Source organism: Strix uralensis, chromosome 21, assembly GCF_047716275.1.
Source record: "Strix uralensis isolate ZFMK-TIS-50842 chromosome 21, bStrUra1, whole genome shotgun sequence".
Taxonomy (NCBI): Eukaryota; Metazoa; Chordata; class Aves; order Strigiformes; family Strigidae; genus Strix; species Strix uralensis.
In genome coordinates, this window is record NC_133992.1 from 3,390,939 (window position 1) to 3,397,374 (window position 6,436).

The following is a 6,436-nucleotide window of genomic DNA, read 5'->3' on the forward strand; positions in this document are numbered from 1 at the left end:
GGCTCAATGGGCCAGATTCTCACTACTGTAAATCAAAACAGTCCTTTCAGAAAGGGAGCTCTGCCTGCTGGGGACTTGGCAGCAAGTGCTCAGGATGGAAAGTCAATGCCAGGTACCAACGGCATTACTCTGCAAACATCCAAGTAGTAAGTGGTCCTTTGGAGCTGAGATTAGTGAATGCTGCAAGTCCATTCACTGCTGGGGCAAATCCTGACTGAACTAGACCTTGGTTAACCGGAGGGGCTACACAGACACCGGCAGTGAGACTCCAGCACCCTCACACTCAGCTGGGAGCTGCTGGAGCAGTTGGACACTGCGTAGGCTCAACTCTCAAACAGCATTTCAGATCCAACACCTAGCTTGCACAGCGGAGTGCCTTAAGGCTAGCAGGAGCCGAAAAGATGTTATTAATTTTCTTTTTTAAATCATCCTTGCAGCACAAAATAATCCAATGCATTTGCTAAGTGCCAGATGAATAAATTGCCTAACCTTTCCGCTTTAATCCACTGGAATCACTTTCCAGAGCACCCTTTGAAAAGTGAGCTCCATGTTTCCAGAGCAGCTGTGCTCCTAATTAAAAGGCACTGTAGCAAGAAGACAACAAAACGTAATTCTGGTTGGAAATGCCTTGCTGCAGAGTTGGAGGACTGAGCTGAAGTGTGAGGAGGGACAGCGAGGAAGCAGCAGCTGCCTGTGCTGCTATGATCCTTAAGAGAGTATTAGGAGGTGGCTGGCGCTCGGGGCTGCCTCTTGGCTAAATCCCTGTTTAGCAGATTGGCTCCCAATCCTCTGTCCCTGGCCGGCTGGACTGGTTTGTGCGGCTTGAACATGTGCTTTCCTCAGCACGGACGAGAATCAGCTGAGCGCTGCAGTTAAACAATCTACAGAAATAGCCAATGCAGAGGAAAAAGCATCATGAGGGTTTTCTGACAGAAGTCCTGGGTACCGGGGATTCCAGCCCCACCTCACCATTTGTCTTGTGGTAAAGCTGAATCCAGCACAATTCAGACACAAGTTCCCCACTGTGCTGGGAGCCGCACAACCAGCGGAGACACACGCTCCATCTCGTCACCCCAGGTATAACAGGCAGAAGTCTGATTTAAAGAAAAGCCCTAGGAGCAGTGAGAAATCATCATTTCAAGGGGGATTTTCTAAGCTTTGAGTTATGAGCATAAATGTAATCCACTCGCAACAGGAATGTTTCCAATTTATGGGCACTGTCACGCTTAATCAGACCAAGCTCAATTCGACACGTCCCAGCCAACAGTCAGGGGTAGATGCTTAAGAGCAAGGCTCAGGCAGGAAGAGGAGGTGGGGAACTCACACTTCTTAAATCTTTCTGTATCTGCATATCTACAAATCTTTTTATGCTCATATTGCTCAGTGTCACACTGAGACTGTTACTGAGCAAAGCCAGCCTGAAACAGGTTCGGCTGGGTGGGAATTTATTGTTTCCCATGTGCAAGAGAAGATCAAAGAGGAGAATTTTAGCTCCAAACCACTGAGACATACTGTTTCCATAGGGTGGACACCACAGGATCACAGGTTATCAGTCATTTAGACACTGCCTGGATTAAAAATTTAATCAAATCAGAGAGCAATAGTTTCACCTATATTACCAGAAATATTTTGTTTTAATGCCATTGCAGTGCCTTGATACTTATTAAAACCCAAAGTTAAAGCAATTCAAATTAAAACAAAGCCAGATTTGGGGGAAGCATTTACTTTAGATAAAACTACGTTTTCTGGTGAAAAAACCCTTCCAACTAAAAGAAGTTTCACCCAGATCTGCCTGCAGTAATCTCTCCACTGTGCCAGCACCACTGAGCGTAACCCTGCATCACAGTGCCAGGCGATTTTAAAGCTGCAATCCTCCTCCTCTCTCCGGCAATTTCTTGCACTTAAGCTCTCTCCAGTCCTTTTTGAAATGCCTGAATGAAAAAGCCACTTGTGTCACCGGCTTTTTTTTTAATGCCCAGCACAAATCATCTGTAAGTCACAAGGTGGGCCTGGATGCCACAGACACGCAAAGCAGAGACTTGCTGAGGATCAGTCTTTGTCATTGCCTGGTCTCTGGTTTGGGCACCTTGGCTGTTAAACTCCCTGGTGTATAAAAGACACGGAGCCTGTTCCCAAGGGCTGACTGTCCTTAGGTGTGAGAGGTGAAGTCCCCAGTGTGGTGGCATGGGCAACACATGCAGGAGGACCCAGCCTTAGGGGTGCAAGTAACTCACTCCCCAGGACTGGGCTTATTTACCTTAAGTGTGGAAATTGTCAAGTCCAATATTCTCACATAGATGATCTGGGTGGCAGAGGAGGTCTAGGTGGATTTGCATGAGAAGTTGCAGGATGCTTTGACACAGGGGAGAGCACAGACTCCTTACTCTCAGCGTTGCCTTTATGCACAATCTGCGGTCTACCTTGCACACGGTGGGTGACATGATACAAATTTATGCCTCCAACCCTGAATTCTCCTCCTGCTGGGTACATCACTTCCCCAGCCCAGTGGCCTAATATTCTCCACTCTTCAGGCAAGGACTGAAGGACACCAGAGCCTTGACTTCTCTAGGAGCTACAGTTGAGGCACCCAAGCCAGTGCAGCACATCGCACACGAGCTGTGATGCTTACTTACAGCAGTCACTGTGGCTGGAGAGTACTGAATGAATTAGAGGGAAGTACAGTCCCTTTCTGAAGAGCTCTCTTAATAAATCTGACAATTTCCGAACAGGCCTGAGCGTTGCAAAGCTCATTTGCACAAGTTCAGCCTCCCAGCAGGTGGGAAATTCAGGGGCTTCACTCACACTGAGAATTGACAAACTCACACAGAGCTAATCTTATTTGAAGATATTTATCTAATTTGAAGACATTTATCTAATTCAAATAAATTTATCTAAGTCTACAACTCGTGGAAGCCTGTCAGTCTTGCAGGATTTATGCATCGACCTCCTGACCACATTTTCAGCAGTGGTGGAAATCCAGCTGACTGACTGCAGTGGTACACACTATCCCCACAGCTTCGCATCAGGAGCACAACTCAGCCCAACAAGCAGGATAACTCAGCTTCAAGGTCTGATTCAACAGATGGGGAGGAACAAATATATCTGGGAAAAAAGGGAGGTTACTCCTTACAGCTGCTCACTGAGCCTCTCTGCTTTTCTGTGCATCTATCACAGCAGACACTGTCCCATGTCCTAGGGGCAAATACAACATAAAAAAGTCATGGGGGAGCAGCTCACTCCTGCTGTGACAACCCCCCGGAAATACCAACAGCGCCCCAGGCAGTTCTCTCTTCCTCAGGCATATTCACCACACCAGAGGTTTTGCACTGCTGAGAGTTTTGCTCCCTGTTCAACCATTGCCACAGAGTTACGGGGTTGAGATGTTTGCCAGCTTATGCTGTGGGAGCGCGGAGGCGAGCGAACCTTCCCATGAGCATCTCTCTCCTGGTGAGGATGATTTACACCGTGTTTCCTCCACTTACTCAGAGAAGTAACAGGGCTGCAGGGTCACACTCCTCATGAAAAGCATCAGCACTCATCTTCTCCAGCCTACAAACCCTCTGCCAGGCTGGAGAGGGATGCTCTGTGTTCAGTTACTACAATGCACCAAGAGGACAATCAAAAAAAAAAAAAAAGGGTTAATGAGGTACTAATCACTATTGATTTGTAATACATAATGCAATAAATACCTGCTGCCATCAATTAAATGTAGCAGGGCAAAAGTACTTAATCACATCAGCCATTTGATTTTTTTCAAAATTAATTTCGTATCACCAGGGAAATGCTGAGAGATGCCAGAGGACCAGTCTCTAGCCCGAGGAGCATGGCTGCAGCCTGAATTCCCTCCCAGCACCCACCACAGATCAGCACCCACACCACTACTGTGCCAAATCTTGCTGATGGGGCTCCATGAGGTTTCACTGAAAAGGCCACAGTGAGGAATTAGGAGCAGAGAGACAGGAGGAGAAGCCAGGACAAGCTTGAATCCTCTGCAGGCTTTTACTTGTTTGCCTCCAGCCCCAAACGCCATTTTCTTGTAGAAATTATGCATTTGGGCAAACAAATATTCGTTTTAGCAAAAAAAGCTGTTCTGAATGCTGAAAGTTCTCCTAATGTGAAAAATAGCCAAGAGAAAACAGATCCAAAAAAAGTCTCAGAGTTGAGACATTTCTGTCTCAGAGTTGAGACATTCAGCATTTCTGAAACTCCCCAGAAGAGAGGAAGAAGTGCTCAGATTTCTCTTCGGGAGACAAAGATGAGAGGAACCCCCTACACCGGCCTGGTCCGGCCTCGAGCCGTGATGGACGGCAGCACAGCGCTATGGCAAAGCTGGGCAACTCCAGAGCCTCGGAGGGTGTTTCTGGCTGCACTGGACAGGCAAGTGGCTTGGCTGCCAGTAGAGGATCAGACTAATTAAGGCTGTGATCCCCTGACTCACACACACTAATGCCGGTGGATAGATCTCTAATGCTCTCAATTCATGCTCATTAGCACAGGCAACAGAGACAAGACAAGCATGTTATGTCATCATTTAAATCCTGTCACATTTCCCCAGTGCCTCTGATTACATTTTTAAATATTTATTCTCCTCCCCTGAGGAGCTTGCCCTGGAAGCTCTGAACCCAGCAGATTTGCTCCAAGCAAAGCTCCCACACACGGCAGCGATGGATGAACTGATCCCCAGCCCTCCCCTTCCCTGAGTCCTAAGGAAAGCAGAGTTCCCCTGGTACAAGCTTTCAAGGCATCAGCTCAAACCTCCCTAATTTTCAACATGACTTTACATCTGAGACTAGAGTTAAACTGAATATTTTCTAGTCACCTTTGCATGAGGAGGGAGATCCACACCAGTGGACATGTGAGTATGTGGCTCTGCACCTCGGTGTATGAACAGTCACACTCCAGTTAAACAAGCATAAAACACTTTCACAGGCACAAGAAGCCAATTTTTCTTGTAAGTCAACTAGCAGGAGTGAAGAGAATAAATATTTATGGACACATCCTTCACCAATCAGTACCAGCTGTATTTATACCAACCCTCCTTGTTCCCAGAGGGTGGTTTCAGCCTCCTGTGCTCACAGCCTAGTGACAGGGGGGTTGGAGGGGTTATAACACCCCAGGAACTCTGGCTAGCCAGTACCCAGTGGCTACTCAGCAGCAATGTCCCCCGAGAGAGCAGCAGGGGTGGGGAGGAATGTGAAATAAGTCTTCATGCTTTGAAACCCTGGGGCAGAGTGCTGCACTACAGCACTAGTCACAGGCTCCTCTCCAGGGGGAGGGAATGTCTCCCACTGAGATCAGTGCAGGCTGGATCAGGCCCGTTCACTCTCCCTCTCGCCAGCTATTTCCACAACCATTTTGCAGAAGCTACAGAGGGAGGAGACCTGGCCAGGAGCACGAGGGGCAGCCCACAGCACCCTCGCTAGCCCCCAGCCACAGATTCAACCCCACAGCATGTCCATCCCATCCCACTCCTGCTTTTCTATTCCCAGCTGGGCTGTGGAATAGATGGTGTGGTAGGTCTGAGACCTCTGCACTTCTGCTGTCCTTCCTTTAGCACTGCCAGCAGCACCAGCAGGCACTTGGTGAGGCTTTTACTGCAGGATCTCCCAGGGGAAGGGCTGAATTGCTTTTGTTACAGCAGTTGTGGATTCTAGATCTTGCATATCAAAGTGGGGAAAGGAAGAAATAACAGAAACCTGGATGGAGTCACATCTGCATTAAGAGAATGGGTTTACACTAGATGGCACCTGATCGCATCATTTCAGATGCAAAAAGTAAAGACACCAGGATTATTATACCAAATGATGTTATTCTTTTACTAAGAGCTGGCTTTGTGGCCCTGCCTGAGCTCCCAACAGCAGTAACGCACGAAGCGCAGCGAGCCCAGCAGCCAGCGCACTGCTGTGAATGTTAAACACCCTTTGCATAACTCCAGCCTGAATCTCTTTGGAGATGCTGGAGTACCTGGGTTTGCTCAGCCCAAGCCGTTTTCCAATAGCCACTTCCAAAGGCTAAAGCATGCCCAGTGTTTTTTTAGCAACTTGCCAGCTAGGCTTTGTCTAACTTGAAGGACAACCTCACCCTGTAGAAGCAAAGGGAGTCAGACAGGCTCTGTCCCTGCCGATTTAACTTGGTGTTAACAGGCAGCAAAGCTGCTACAGGGTCCTAACGTGGTTAATCCATCAGATACAAACCACCCACCCTGAACACTGCCCTACTGCAACAGCCACTCAAGCATGCGAGGACACTTCAGCTCCACCGCAGAGCCCAAGGTGTGGCGTAGATATGCCAAACCCAACTGCAAGCTCAAGCCCCTTATCCCAGCTGCTTCCTGTGAGGACACAGACAGCCCTGTGATAGTAGCTGAAGACACAAAAAAGAGCCATAGTCTTTGCAGCACTGATGCACGAGCAGCCCGAGGACCTGCCCCACAGAG